At 42.1% G+C, this 15,988-nt stretch overlaps 1 protein-coding gene across 23 annotated transcripts in view; it reads left to right on the top strand.

The window, feature by feature from the left end:
• The window catches only part of FBRSL1 (fibrosin like 1), a 533,144-nt gene that overhangs the window by 183,467 nt on the left and 333,689 nt on the right, over window positions 1-15,988 (top strand). The window contains exon 1 of one of the 23 annotated variants that reach the window (XM_057414895.1): window positions 11,405-11,759. The exons of 21 other annotated variants lie outside the window; for them this stretch is intronic. The gene's annotated coding sequence lies outside the window, so the exon portion shown is untranslated. Of the gene's footprint in view, window positions 1-11,404; window positions 11,760-15,988 lie in introns of those variants that run through there. One more of the 23 variants, XM_057414896.1, reaches the window with a different exon arrangement.

Raw genomic sequence — 15,988 nt, 5'->3', positions numbered from 1 at the left:
TGTCTCTGCTTCTGCTCCCGGCATGCCAGTGCACATCTGGCCCAGAGCCCTCTTTGGACTAAGGGGCAGAAGTGTTCTTAATCTCAGTTTTGGAGAGGATGAACTAGAGTCAGATGGATTAATAGTTTTCAAAGTCAGCTGTGGATCCATCCGTACTTCCAAGTTATCTAGTTTCCTGTTGTGAAGAAAGTTGCAGGTAGTTCTAGCATTATCGTGCTGGGTATATTTTTACAAATAATAACTGGTTAGGTAAGTAATTTATATGAAAAATGGGTCTCACAAAGAAGTATCTTAAGTTTGCGAATTCATATTTCCACACTAGAGTATCTCTGGTTTTGTGGTGTAAAGGCCAACATATGGCTCAAAGTTGAGTATAAAATACAGAAGCTTCTGTGTAGATATCTGGCTCCATTCTTGTCACTGCTTGGTAATGACCATAACTGTTCTGTCTGACAGCTGTGCAGTGACTGTACAGAATGAGGTGATGGATCTGGTCCAGCTCCCAGAGTGCCAACATCTGCACTCATTGGCTCCTTTTTTCTTTTGGCAGTCCTAACTGAGAAACCAGTATTAATTCAGCAGAGAAAATGAAGCTGAAGTCTGACCCTTAGAAGAGCTGCTGCTGAGTCAATGGAGAAGGCACACTGGTGTATTAGGAAAGTTTAATAACCTTCAGATCTCATACTAATTTTATTGGGTGTAAATATGACTTCAGCATCTTATTACATCCATGCAAGAGCAGGGGCAGTTTCTCTGAAACCTCTGGGTGCAGTGGTGCCCTGTATCATGATGGGATGGCCAACAGGCGTGGTCACCTCTTGGTTTTGTCTTTGCTGCAAAAACAGAGAGAATTGCTCCCATAACTAAAGTTAGAGCACAGGGAAACCACATGGGAAGAAGTCAAATGTGCAGCTTGAGGGAGGGATCTGAAGAAGCAGCCTGAGAGGTAGTAACAGGAGGTACACAGTACAGAAAGGAGGGAAGAGGAGAAGGAAGTCTTCTACACCATCATATTGTCATTAGTCATGCTTTGACACGGGGTAGTATTCATGCCATGTGTGCTCAGAAACAGCTCTGGAGGCTTTGCAGGCATTCGGTAAGTATTTATTTCCTGTCCTGAATTTATCATGTTGCTTAAGCAGAAGACTCCTGACCAAATCCTTAGCTTTGGGGATTTTCAGAGGGCTTCTGGCTCCCAAATGTTTCCTCATCAAATATAATGGGAAAGAATATAGAAAAGCACTGTCCTGAGCTGCTGTTACAGGCTGGTTCTCATAGCTGTTCAGCTACCTTTAGCTGAGGCTCTGGAGCCAAATGTAGCTTATGTTACAGGTTTCTTAAGTGGTAGCATATATTATCTGCCAGGTGCTAGTAAGCTGTGTGATTACAAGTGCTTGTTTGTCTTTGCCCTCTAGCTCAGATGGCTCTTCCAGGCCTCAGTAAGTGAAGAAACACCATCTGGCTGCTGCTGCAGGATGCTGGGAGATTTCCATCCTTCAAATCTTTAGAGCTGGAGCCTTTTTTTTTTTTACCTTTCAGAAAGCCTGGGGACTCTTCAGCTTTGTTTTCCCCTTGCTTCTTTCTGAGCTGGAGAATGTCTCTTACCCTCTTAATTTACAGCCGCTTGCTCCAGGCATGCTTTGTCAGAGAGTGCGAAGAGCTGACATAGCTTTTCAGGGTTACTGCCTCCCTGGTTTCCTGGTAATTTAGAGGAGAGTATCCTGGTGGTAGCTCATAGAAATGTCTGACAGAGAATTGTTTTTGTGAAACTGGTGCAGGTATTACATAGCTGATCAGAGGCAGGGGGTGACTGTATTTCCCCCACCCACAGAGCATTTAGGTCTGTTTCTGGGAGAAGAACCCTGTCCTTGAAGACGCATGTGCGTCAAATGACAAGGTGTGTAAGAGCAACTCAAACCTGACCAGGCTTTTGGATTTAAGTTAATATTTATACCAGGAGGGGGAAATATATGTAATTGCTATTGCCATGCAGAGCTAAAGGTAGCAGTGAGTGAGTTGGGGGAGCAGCAGTGTCTGAGTAGGTCAGCTCTCATCTCTCTACCTGTTCTGCAGGTGCATTAAAATGTTTGCTATAAAATATCTATTCTCAATCTAATGAGGTAATGTATCCATTCCTCCGTATATCTATAGCTGCTGTAATAACAGGCAGTGTAGTTTCACAAAGCAGATGCAGTAAGATAAACAGGAATATTGCTCAGGACATGGGGTTAAGGGTGAACTATGTGAGTGGGAGATGTTTGTGCTCTCCACTGTGCTTTTGTAGGTGCAGTGGTGGCTGCAGGCTGCCTTCATGGGTTGTTTTTTGCCATGCACCCTCCAGTGGGGTAAACCAGGATATTATTTTCCCTTGAGAAATACCAAATGCTTGAGGCCTCACCCATCTCCTTGTGTTAGCGGCTCTTGGTGGTACAGTCTGTGGAGGAACTGGATGGTGAGCTTCCAAGAACGTGCTTGAAATAGAGCTCATACTTTCTGCTCAGGGCTGCGTCCCTGGCTCTGCTTTCAAGCTCCTGTGGTGTGAGGATTAAAACTGGCTTGAAGAATGACAAATCTGTTTTTTTGCAGCTTCTGAGATTGCAGAGTTTGTTTTGGTTTAATGTTGCAACAAAAGAAAGTTTGTGAACGTTGTTTGCAACATAAGCATGTGTTGAAACACCTCATTTTAGCCAGCATCTGTGGGGATCGGCCAAGTAGCTATCAGTACCTAAAATGGCTGGAGACAGCTCTGTGTTAGAAGGGAGGAGAATGTGCAAGTGGGGATTGTATTTTATTTCCCCGGCCTTTTCTTTCAACAGAACACTCTTGTCACCAGAGAAAATAACACTCTTGCTTTGGAGGCCCAAAATAGCCACCTAACAGCCACCTCCAGAGTTTGCTCCTTAATGCTCTATGGGGTGCATTTACTGCATATACTCTTGAAGCAAGGTTTTGTATAGACTCTGAGCTCATACTGCTGCAAAGAAGCACTCTTTCCAGTTGGAGTTTCTTCCTGATGCCTGCTGTTGTGGGTAAGGATCATAGTGGGTTTGTTATTGTGGTTCTATTTGTTAGGGTTTTGGGTTTTTTTTTCACCAGTTTTTACCAGTTTCCTGATGTGCACCATCCCTTTTGCTGGGGTGCAGGAGCAGCAGTGACCCAGAGCAGGAAGGTGCCACACTTCTGGCTGCTTTGTTGGCTTGTGTCACACTGAAGCACATGTGAAATTATGTCCTTAAGGTTGCAGCATACACTGATGTTTTATACTCATTAACCTCTTGAAGTTGAGGGATTATTGAGATGAATAAACCTTGACAGCACAGAGGATTTAAAGGAGAGGAGGAGAACTTACATTTAACAAAATTATATACGTATCTATATATCTCCAACCAGCAAGCCCCAGCATTCTGCTGGGAGCTGCCTTATCAAACCACAACAGTTTACAAGAGCTAAAACAATCACAGGCTGTGGTGTATGATTGCAGGTTTGTCATGCGAGGGTTTAGTTCAGCAATACTCTGCCACTGTTTGTGGACAAAACCACCTGTAATTTTAGCAGCACATTAAAGGGGTTTTAGTTTTCCAGCAGTACAAGCTATGACAAATCATGACTTCTTCAATTAAAATCGATAATGGTGTAAGCTAAATAAAAGATTTAGTGGCAGGAGGGTGGCCTAGCTGGTAAATTGATTTTTCGTCAGGTGCAGGTGAATGTGGATGGCGGTACCTCCATCATTAAATAACTTCTGTGATGAGAGACACAATCAGCTTTATTAATGTGACTATTCTTGTAGACTTCCAACATAAATCAATGCCTGCTGGAAAACATCACATAATTGGTTAGAGAGATGTCAAAGCAATATATTAGACAGCAATTTACTAATCTTTGCCAAGTGGATTAAAAAGCGTGTTGTCTGCAGAGGAGTCATAACAGTTCAGACTCTCCTCTGCAGAGTAAAATCAAAATGAAGCTTACACAGTGTTAACAAGGAAAAATGTACAGGATTAACATCTTCCTTCTGCTGGTGCTGCTGTAACTTGAATGCATGATCAAACCCAAGATTGTATTCTTTTAGTGGCACAACTGGACAAAGTTCTGGACACTTCACATTTGCTAATTGTTTTCAACTGTGGAAAGATCATAAAGTGACGGGGATATTGTGAATCGAGCTAGTTAATATTACACTGCAAGTGATAAGATAGGAGACTGAAAAGTCCCTGAGTCTTTACCTTCCTTATCTCTTATCACTCTCCTTAATAGTTACAGTTTTAGATTAAATAACCTCTCTATCATAAAATAATTTACAGTTTATTGGTGCATGATACAATTTTGCTTCCTATTGTCATTTATTGAGCTTTAAAAAATGTCAAAGGTCAGTCCTTTTTTTGTCCCATGTGGCTAGTGCTTTTCAGTTCACAACCAAGAGCATTGCTGCTTAAAAGAGACTGATTTCCACTTACCTCATCAAGGTTTGTAGGAGAATAAACCAGAGGAGAGGACTATAAGAGGCTTTATTAGAAACCAGACACACTTCATTCGGGTTGCTGTGCCTTTCTCTGTGGCTCTAAGCTCGTTCCTCACCTCAGTTTCCCCCTCTGCAAAATGGAGAAAAGACTCAACCATGTACTTTCCTTACTGTGGCTTTAACTGCTGGTTAAACATTTTTAAAGATGTAGGGGATGGTAAGTCCTCAGTGTTAATAATTAACCTGTCTCTGTAACTGTCCTCCACTGTGGCTTTCACTTCTCCGAGCTTTGCATTTTTCTGTGGCTGTTAATCGTGGTGACTCCCATCATTTCTTGTTCTCCTTGCAGTGAAGAACTATCTTTCTCTTTCCAGTGAACAGCATGGGGTTGTGTTAGCCCAAGTAACCCTGGGCTCTGGTGTTGGACTGTGGCTGGCAGGATGGGCTTTCAGTGGCAGTCAGTGAAAACAAACCTTGTGAATCATGGCTGCATATAGCTGAAGATGGGAGATAGGAAGGAAATGGTTCTCGTCCTGCCTTTCTCTTTAGCTTCTCTGTTGTGTGGGTGCAGCCAGCATGTTTGGCTGCTTGCTGTTGGTTCAGTGGGGTAATGGAAGGTACAAGTACTTTGATCTTATTTTTGTTTAGTTTTTTCTTTTCCTTATTTTCCAAAACCAACTTTCTGTGGTTTTGGTGGGGGTGGTTGTTGTTGTTTATAACAGTGCACTGTACTGAGTGCAGATCCCAATTCTGTTTTCAATCCTTGTGTAACTGAGAAACCACTCTAGTTTTCTTAGTGGAAAATGAAAATACACTGTAAATTGCTTAGAGCCTCATTATTGCATAGGGCAGATCTCTGTTTGAAGGAGAAGCTTGAAGTGTTCAATGACAATAGACTCATCCTCCAATGGGAGATTCTGTAGTGTAATGCTATAGGTAGAAAAAGGGTCCTTTGTTTTTACCACCGTTGATTACGTCTATCTTTTTCATCTGGCATCTGCTAAGTGCAGACATCAGCCCTGTTTTTCCATCACAAGTGTCCTAGCCATTTACTGAGCACCAAAGGAGGGTTGTAACTCTCAGATAAAACATATCTGACTGGTTTTTAATGTGTGGGGAAGCTTTCCATCTCAAGGCAAAACAGATGCTGCTTTAGTTTCCTTTGCAGTCTTTCCAAACTCCCCCTTTCCCTGTGGAATCCATGCTAGCTCAGCTGGGATTATTCTGCCTTCCCTTTTCTCTCCCTTATGTACCTTCAGCTTAGAAAATGAGAAAAGACAAGTTCATTGAAGTTTACAAAGCGATTCGCTTCTTTATAGCCCAGGTTTGCCAGTGTTACGTTGCATCTTTAAACTGTAGACTTAGGGCTTTTAGGGAAGGATGTTCTCTCACCATCTGGTGAGCTTCCGTCCCGATCCTGGCCTGTGTGTGCTGCCATGCTGCACACACTAATAACAGCAACAAAAGATACTGTTTCTCCCTCTGCCTGTGCTTGCGAGCTCTTGGTGGGCTATTCTCTGCTTGACCTGCTGGTGCAGCCATCGAGCAATACTGATGGTGGTGGTGGGACTTTTGACGTGGGACATCTGTCTGCTGCGAGTTCGAGAGCAACCCATGTCATGTAAACCACTTCACAGCTGTGCCATACCTGCCTGGAGTGGAAAGGTTTTAGGCTGAGTTGGCTGTGGCTCATGTTGAGCTGCTTCATCTGTATTCCAGTCTCCTATTAAGGCATAGTAAAGCGGCGTTACTGAAATACCAGTTATATTGCACTGAGTGGTGAATAGAAATGAACTAGTTAACGTGCTCCTCTTTGAAAAAAAGATTAGCCTCCCTGTAATTAAGGTCTTAGAGAACTCCAAAGGAATAAAATACAAACCATATTTCCAAATCCTCTACCAATTTGTGAATCATATTAGTATTGATCAAGCAATGGCGTGTGGTACAAAGCATTGAGTAGGGGTTTTGAATGATGGCTGCAGCTTGTGATTCTCTGAATACCAAATCTGTGTTAATGAAAACATTTCTGGAGCCTGCGGAGTTAAGATCACGAACGGGAACGAGAGTTCTGATGCTCAGCTGTTCCAACATACAGCAGATGGTTAACTTGCCTTCTAAGTCTTTGACAAATTGAGTAAATTCTCAGGACTACCCGTGATCTTTCAACCCGTTCCCAGTTTTTTGAGCACTAGTAAAAGAATAATTTGCAAATCAGTTCAGGCTGTGGAAAGGGCAGCATTTTGCCATAGTGACAAAGCATGAGTCAGAAGACCTCAGATTCTGATAGCATGTTGCCTACTGCAGGTTGCTTTTCTGGAAGCTGGGAATCCTGTCCTTGAGGTGGCTGTGAAATGAGCTGTTTAATTCTCTGATAGTCTTGGGGGAACTGCAATACAGAAATGCTTTGTCTTGACATTCTTGAAATTATCCCAGCAACACTATGAGAAATAATGTTATTCTAAGTTAATCTTTTCCTGTAATATCAGCACTAATTCCTGTTTCTCTGATATTTTATCTCTTCTGGTCTCTCACAGAATCTGAGTTTTGCTTCAGCGTTTTTCATGCATTTTTCTTTTATTTCCTCCATGAGGAATTCAATTTGCTGCAGTAAAATAATCTTAGTACTGAAATAATAGATATATTAAAGTATGAATTACCTTGGTGGCAATAAAGGACAGGTTTTTATAGCTTGCTTATCAAGGAGGGCTTGTGTTTATGAGTTCACCGAGTTGTAAGTGCATTACGTTAGAACTAAATTTAACCTGGCTTGGTAACAACAGCGTACACAGGTAATCCATGAAGATAGAACAGATTTATATGACGATGATTTTTGAAGAAGCAATAAAAAATTCGAAGTGCTTTCATGTTTTTTTTTCCCCAGAGAGGTTTCTATTTAAAAAGGTTTTAATTAAAAAAAAAAAATAAAAATTAGCTAATCAACTTCTAGATCAAGACCACTCAGAGTCATCCACGGAGGAGCTCAGGCTGCACCTCAGGTAGGAGGTGAGGTACCAGGAGCTGCAGTGGAAGGATGCTCCTCAGGGCACAACTGATATCTCTCCCATGCAGCATTTTCAGCAGCCCCCGATTTTTAGGGCTTGTTTACAAGGAGAAAGGACCTAAAGAGCTCACCATGTGGCTCTCTCAGCAGTTTACCTTAATTCAGTAAAGTGAACTGGAAAAGGCTCTTTTTCTGGAAGGAATATTGTGCATAGAAATTCATATCCTGCCTCAATTTGGAGTAATTTCTGCCTGTAGTGAGGCTGTAAGAGTTGTAAGCAGCAATGGCCAAGTTGGGCTTAGCAAGAGCTCTGTAGAAGAGAGTGTGCTTGGCTGTGTGGCAGCAGAATAATAGGAAGATGTCTTTACAGCTAGTCAGAAAAATATTAACATTGATTACCTTTGGTGATGGCACAGAGAGAACTGAGTTGTACACCACAAAACCTGGCAAATATCACTGCAGCAATTTGGATAATACCGATTAAAATCAATCTCTGAAGTGCAACTGAATGTTCCTTCTTCCAGATCATACAGCTCAGCAAAATAAAATTGTTGTCAACAACAGGTTATAGATGCCAAATGTCTTATTCTTAGATCCTATCAAAAGCAGAGAGAACAGACACTTCATAGGGTAATTCCATTTTTCAGGTTAATTTATCATTTCTGATGAGGTAGATGTGTTCGAAGGAACTTCTGCATGTCTCAGGAGCATGGATTCATCAGGACTGTGCAGTTTTGTGTGGGGGTAGTGTAAAGTCAGCTGTCAGCAGCTCAGCACCTGAAATTCTTCTGATCCTTTTTAATTTAGGAACCTAATGGTATGCATGCAAATACAAACAGTTGCATTTAATAACAGTTGTTTCAGAAAGCGTGAATAATCATACAACAAACCTGCTTCTCGGTATCAGTCTGGCTGCTGTTTACAGGGTTACTTTCCAGTGCCACTGCTGTAAACTTATGCATTAAAGGTGATCTAATAATGGTATCAACTGTTAAGCTATAGTTAATTAAGACAATTGTTAATTAAGTTAATTTAAGTTACAGGCAGTAAGTTGGATCCAACCTGTTCTGTTTGAAGGGGCTTTTGTTACTTTGCCAGTAAGAGAGCAGGAGTCTAACCACCACCACAGAAGGAGTAACTCATTCTGCATGGAGAAATGTGCCTTTTGAAGGGAGCTTTAATAGTTGCATGGGTCAAACAAAAATACTTGCTTCTGTGTGCTTCAGAAATGTCCTTGTTCACGCAACTTGTTCATGCCCTTTGTGCAAGCAACCTTCATTGCGCTGCTGAGGTGCAGGCAGATGCACGGGGAGGGCTGGCGCAAGCAAACACTGCCCTGGTGGCCATCGATCCCTGCAGGTGGGCACAGGCGAGGGCCTCTGGTGGCACAAACTGGGTCTTTGGATTTTTGTCCAGTTCAGCAAGGTTCTGTAGGGGATTGTTCCCATGTGCCTAGCTCTAAAGATAGGACTTTGCTTTCAAGGGCAGACAAGGAGGAAGCAAGTCTATGAAGTCTGGGCTATGTAGCTTTAATTGAAGTCATGGGTCTCGATGGAGCAGAGGTAAAGAGGAGGAGGCCATGTGGTGTAACCTTTATTTTTGTTAGGTTCCCTGATAAGCCCTTGATTTGATAAGAAATGCTGCTCCATTGGCTGAGCTCACAGGGTGTAGTTGTTCCCTGATAAGCATGTGTTTACTGTCTGCCATAAATGCCTGAAGTGACAGTTTATGACAGGTTGGATTGGATGTTTTAAATGCTGAGTGGATGTATCATAACTGTGCTTTCACAGGCCAGTTTGCTGGGTACTTGGGTTGGTTGACAAAATGGGTTGAACTCTGATGTTCATTTGTTTTTGAAGCAGAGCAGTTGGACCCAGGAGAAAAGCACAGTCCTTGCAAAAAGTATGCAACAGAGTCTATTTGAATACAAACTCAAATAAACCCCCCAAAAGTCACAGAGGAAGAACACGATGATATGTATTTTGGTACAAACTGCACGTCTGTTTAGAACTAGATGATTGTTTTCTTCCTTTATGTTGAAGATGCAATCTGGATCATGAGCTAGCCTCCTTCAGAGCAATGTTCAGACACATCAAGACTCAAACCTAGTAAATCAGTTAATATCTGGTGGGTTTCCCTGGTGCCAGAGACCAAGTACCATCCCAATCAGAGGTATTCAGGAATGAAAATGTCCCTGGTAGTGTTCAAGGCCCCATTGGTTTGGGCTTGGAGCAACCTGCTCTAGTGGAAGGTGTCCATGCGTGTGGCAGGGGGTTGGAACTGGATGAGCCTGAAGGTCTCTTCCAACCCAAATCATTGAATCTATGAAGAAACTATTAGTCCTCATACTATAAGAGAAAGGTAATAACTCATGGCTCTTGGGTTAGTGAAGGTTCCATGTTATATTTATATGTTCTGTTCCTACTTGAGCTGGGTGATTTTTCTGAAACTCAAGATGTTTTTTTCTGATTAAAATCTGAAGACACTCTATTATTTCTATAACCACATTTAAGTCTTGTAATTTAAATAAATTAGTTTGTATTTCACGTGTCACACACAATCATTTATAGAAGAAAATGGGATTTTGCATCTGTTTTGTCTCTTGATTCATTAAGTTTTGATTGAAGAAAGTTTTTGAACTAGGGTGTAAAGGAATTTTCCATCCTCAGTGAAGGCATTTCTTGGTTTCTGCAGCATCTGGTTAGGATATTTTTTCCCTCTGTGCATATGCCAAGGAATCTTGAATTGTCTTTCCTGATTTTGTAAGTTCAACCTGGGGGAATTGAACAGTTTCTCTTGCTTGCACTGTTCACTTTCTGTCCAGATGAAGACAACAGCTCTGACACAGTTACGGCACCGCAGAAGGGACCCGGTTGCAGTTTGCTCCAGGAACTTTCCTCTAGTTTCTTGAGTAGCTTTAGTAGCTCTGGCTGCTGTTGCTGATGCACTTGCAGATGCTGGGTGTGCCCAGGGTGATTGCACAAGAGCCTCGTGGGAGCAGTGAAAAGTCAGTGGTAAACTCCTTTGATTCTAAAGCTATTCTGCCTTGACTTATGTACATAAACGTTATGCGATATAGGCAAGTTGCTGCTTAGCTTTGGAGAGCAGGAATGTGTTAGTAGCTTAAGATCACTTTTCTGCTCCAGCATAAGGAGAGAAATGATGAGGAATTGTGTCAAGGCAGAGTCTCGCCTCCAGAAGAAATTGCATCAGATGGACTGAATCTTCTGTCCAGTTGTGGTAGCTGGTTTTGTTTTGGTTTTGGATGTCACTTGCCAGCTGCATTCAGCATGAATAAGCCTTTTCAGATGTCCCATAAATCAAAGTCTGGCCTGATTAAAAAAGTCTGTTATAAGCAAAAATGGAGAAAAAAGTACTGGATATTCTGGTGAGTTAATGATTTTGGAACAGGAGACATTGAACTAAAAGGCTCCTGAGCCAATCCTGCTTTGTGACTTGTGGGTGAGATGTTCTAGGTGAAAATCCCACAGGGCTACAAATAACATTTGTATTGTGTTACACCCAGTCACACCAGGGCCAAGGCTGATTCTGCCTCGTGTTTGCTGCCTTTGATTTCCCTCTCCATTCCTACACAGCAGCTTGTGACAGATGTAGCCACCGCTTTTAATGATGGACCTTTGTCAAGCCAGGGAAAAAGGCCACTTGAATTCAGAGAGAAAATAATGATCCTTTTGATTAAGCCAGTGTTGGTGGATGGGACGCACACACCAAAGGGGAGAGCTCAAAGGGCACCTGCCCATAACACAGGCGATGGCAGGAAGTACACCCGCCTGTAAGAGAGAAAAATTGGCCCCGTGTTTGGAAAGAGCAGAGGAAAAGAGATTAGAGGTTAAACTGGAAAGAGTGTTAAAATATTCTCTGTGTATGATGGCTGTAGCTGTGGATTTAAATTGCTGAAATTACCTTGTCAGGATGCCTTATCAGCTGCTGTTCTAGTGATTGTTTGTTTTAGATAAGAACTGGAGTGTGATAAAACCTTGATAACAGTTTAGAGATTACAGCTCTTTTGAAACTGCTGGCACTTGCTCGGGGCTCACTGAGCTGCCCAGAAGCTACGGTTGGATCTATTCCACTGCATACCTTTTTTAACTCTGCTCCCCTTTTCTTCTTGTGTTTCATGGTTTTGTTTAAGTGCTTAAGCTCTTGGTTTGGATCATTGTTATTTTGAGACACGCAGCCTCTTCTGAGGCACTTTCTGGGAACGGTGCGTGTGTGCAGAGGAGGGACCTGTGCAGAGGAGTGGAAGTGAATGCTGAGAGGAAGAAGAAAAACAAGGTACTCCTGCGCCTCTTGCCATCTGATCTAATTAGATGCTGAGCTGCATGCAGGCTTTCAGAAGCTGTGAGGCTACGAAGACACACAAGGCTCAGTGTGCTTGGTAGCATTCTCCTGGTACTTCCCAAAATACAAGGTTCCTGTCTTTACTTCTATTACTTTATGACAATTCATTTAATGGGGTGTAAAATACCAGTCTTTAAAAATCTATACCGTGTTTTCAGCAGTACCTTTTTGTTGCTTATCCTAGTTTTGACTGTTATGTTTTGGGGTTTGTGATTTTGTGGGGTTTTTTAGATAGAGGCTAATAACAAACCTCATCCCATACATATGTGCTGAATGGGACAGAAGCAGGGTTGCAGAAACCAGTGTGGTGTTTTTGTTGAAGGCGGTTTATATGGTATGTCAGTATGGCCTTATTTTGGTTCTGCCTATCTTGTAATAGATGATGCCCTCCGCAGCTCTTGCACATCTGACAGTGTGCTACTGCTGCTGCTTAGTTTTTCAAAATAATCTAAATTGATTTGTTTTTCATGTAAGTAGAATTTGAAATGAGGAAGCTGAGAGCAACGGCGCTCAGATGAACAGTAGGAAAATACTGAAATTGTAGGATTATGGCTAGAAAATAGAAATTCAGGATGAATTTTCATGGTAACAACCTTTTTTAGTGTTGTTTGCTTTTAGATTTTGCTTATGCTCTTTAGGCTTAATAGTAAAGCAGTGTGTTCAGGCATTCCTTGTCTACAGATGTGGTTTTCAGTCTGTCCAGCAAAAGGCTAAACTTAAAATGTTATGAAATAACCCTGGGGAAGAAATATCTGCTGAGATAATGATACATCTTGTGTATTGTATTTAGAAAATCCTGAAATAATCTGTGACTGGTCACAGTTAAACCTTCCTTGATTTGGCTGGCAGTGGAGCTGCTGCGTTACACCGCTTGTTCTCTCACCTAGAAGCATTACCTCCTTCAACAGCATACTACAGATGACTATCTCGTTTTGAGATGTCAAGGGGGTTACAACATCTTACTTTGTGTAATGTGCTTGAATTTTCATATTTTGCTGTGGGTTTTTGACTTGGTGTTTGTGATGAGCTGATTTCGTGCCACTTACTGATTTCTTTGTTTTTTTATTTAGTAGTAAATCTAGAGTATCCTCTGTTCCACCATTCAGACTGATAACACACTCTAGTTGGCACAGGCACAACATGTTCTACAAAGTCCACAACAAAACTTTGGACCACATCAGTTTGACTATCTGGGGATGTGTAAATAATTGCAACACAAAGTACCAGGGGAAAAGGTACTCTGGAATAACCAGACCTTGCTTGGTTGTTGGTTTTGTTTTGTTTTATTTTCCTAGTTTTTAACCCAAAAGGCTTCATTTTTTCCTTTAATATGGGAGGAACCCTTTTGGCAGTTGACTTACTGAATGTACGCCCATGTGTGCTTGCAACTGCTGAAACACATCGTCTAAATCACCGGTAAGAGAAATCCAGATTTAAGAGGCTGCTCATATGTGGGGGAGAGCATATACCTGGCAAGTTTTTAATGGGACAGCACATGTGTTGGGGCTCTGATTCCTGTTCAGGAACAGGTTAATTGTTGAGATTGTAAGGATTAGGTTTCCAATGTGATCTGCTGATTTTTGTATTAGTTAGGTACTCATATTGGAGACTTTGAGAAGCACAGAGTAAGCTATCTCTAGCCCTAGAAGAGATGACAGTGGGTAAATAGGGCTGTCAAAGTTGGAAGAATAAAAATGATCAGCTTTTATTGTTAGAAAAGCTGGACTGAGGTGTAGGGTGACTGCATGATTTCCTCAGGGTCATACAGGAGGCCTGTGAAAGAGCAATTAAGCAGAAGATGAACCACAGCAGAAATACAACTCCAAAGTATTTGAGTTACCTAATCAAATAGTAAGAATGAACAAATAAGCTACTCAGCAACCCAGATACTCTAATGAGTACTGGGTTAGATGCTGCTTAATTGCATTCAGGCACTCATGGGCTGTATTTTCAAGTCTGTGTTTAGGACTTGAGACTGTACACTTTGTTTTTTCCTCTTAATGAAAGCTCGACATTTCTTTTGTTCCAGCAAATTTCAGAACTTAAAGGATGATGCTGAATTATCACATGCCTCACAACAAAACAAAGAGCTGGCAGCACTGCCTTTCTTGGGGAAACTGGAAATATCCCAGGCTCCATCCAGCCATACTGTAATTTGAGGTTTAACGCTCTGTTAATACCAGTCCATCACTTGAGTGCATGTGGGCTGGGACTGGTTAAGAAAGAGGAGTTGCTGGCCACTGAGCTATGTGGGGATGGTCAGAGCCTGGAGCTTGCAAAGGGAGAGTTGGGTGGCATTTACCACCCAGGTCAGACTGTGCACAAGGATTGCAAATGAAGCCCTGTGTGAGCTGCCATGACAGTTTTAGTTTCTTGTGGGGTGACTGGCAGCTGGTTAATCTTCCATTAGAAGTTTGCAGTCAATGGCTTGGGTCAAAGTAGTCCTTGTGGGTGTCCTCCCTTCAAGATGCATAGTTTCATAGAGCTCCTGAGGGTACAGTCTCGCTGATTCCTGTGCAAGATATGATCACAGCTTTGGAGGGGCATTTGAAAGATTTCTTTGTAAAACTCCGAGGTTTCACTTTTTACCCTAAAGTTCCATTTTGAGTCTCAGCTCCATTTCAAGGGATGCTGAATGTGAAACTCGGCTAGATGTTCTTGGCTGGAACAGTTACCGAAGACTGTCTCACAAATCGTGTGCAGCTTGTGTGCATGCAAAGCAGCAGGATAGGAAAGACATGGTAGATCGTTCTTCTGGTTCTTGAGAAGCACCTTTTGGAGAGTTACAAAGACCTAGATGTACCTGCTGTATCCACTTGCTGCTTTTTGGATGGTTTGACTCAGGACATGCAGAAGGAGACATCACCTTTCATAACATGCTGCTTTGGCAATTAGGAGGTAAACTCTGCATTACTTCTTGTCTGGTGCGTGCTAATAGTGACAGGACAGTGGTGTTCCTTCCTCTAGAGCCTGACTTTGAGTTACTGTTACGCTATTCTTGAAAATACTTGTATCTCCTACATACCAGTAATTCAGTTACTGTTCTCTACCACCAGAAAAGCAGGAACTTAAATTACAGTGCCTATCACTGTTGTGGCTGTGGACCTTTACACCACATCTGTCTGAAGGAAAGGGTGGTGACAGAACTGCAGCCCTCAGTTTGCTCATCGTCCTTTGTGTATGTGTGTGAAAATAGAGCATATATACAAAGATGATCCTAGTAGTGAAACCACAGTGCTGTTCCTAAATGCACAGAGGCTCAGAAGTTATGACTCTGTACAAAGACGTGCTGGGCACCTTTCTCGTGTCTCTTAAGACATGAATGATCTTAAAGTTAAAATTTAAATGCAATTACAGTGCTCAGAACAGTTTCAAAGTGGCCGAGCTAATTTTGGGGTTGAGCTTGATGCCAGAACCAGTTCAGTTGCATGGGATGTCAGGCTTGCATTTGAACTTCACGACTAAACCACACCAATTTATTTCCTACAGTGAAGAATTTGAATTATTCTGGTTTGGTTGTTTCTTGCCTTTTTCCCTTATAACTTCTCAAGAAAGGCAAACTTTAAGCTACCACACACAGCTGGTGTTTCTAATAAGACACAGATGTGTTTTGGGATCTCTCCCATCTCCTGCAACATTTAAATGTAGATAAATAGAACTTAATCAGCTATAAATAACAGCATGTCATGCCTGTGGATCACTAACCTTCTCTGGGGCTCCCACAGGACTAAGGTTAAGCTTAATTACTTCAGTCTACTACAAACAACAACATCATCAGCTGTTGGATATTGCATGGGGGAAGGTGCAGGGAGCATAAAGCAGCAAGTCAACATCTATAGCCAGTGACGCGATGCCCAGTGCTCAGCATAGGATGGGATTCTTCTATTCCCTGTTTTGGATTCAGTGCGCTGGAGGTTTAATGGCCGTACTACTAGTTCTAAAAACATATTAAGGAGGCACCTATGGACTCTTGTTTTTGTCTCCTTGGGGATAACTGCTCAGATCTGCTGGAATCAGAAGCTGGTGGTTGTGGCTCTTTAGCTCTGTTGTAGATGAAGGGAAGTTATTCCTCTGCGACCATTGCATGTTGCTAATTTAGGAGGGCAGATTGGTATGTCTGGTCTGGAGTATGGTGACCATCAGCCACAGGCAGTTTGTGTAGC

The sequence above is a fragment of the Pezoporus wallicus genome, unplaced genomic scaffold, assembly GCF_028554395.1.
Source record: "Pezoporus wallicus isolate ANWC-B61680 ecotype Strahan unplaced genomic scaffold, APGP_CSIRO_Pwel_v1 contig_8047, whole genome shotgun sequence".
NCBI classification, from domain to species: Eukaryota; Metazoa; Chordata; class Aves; order Psittaciformes; family Psittacidae; genus Pezoporus; species Pezoporus wallicus.
Note: the sequence above shows the minus strand (reverse complement) of the source record. Positions and strands in the feature narration are given on the sequence as shown.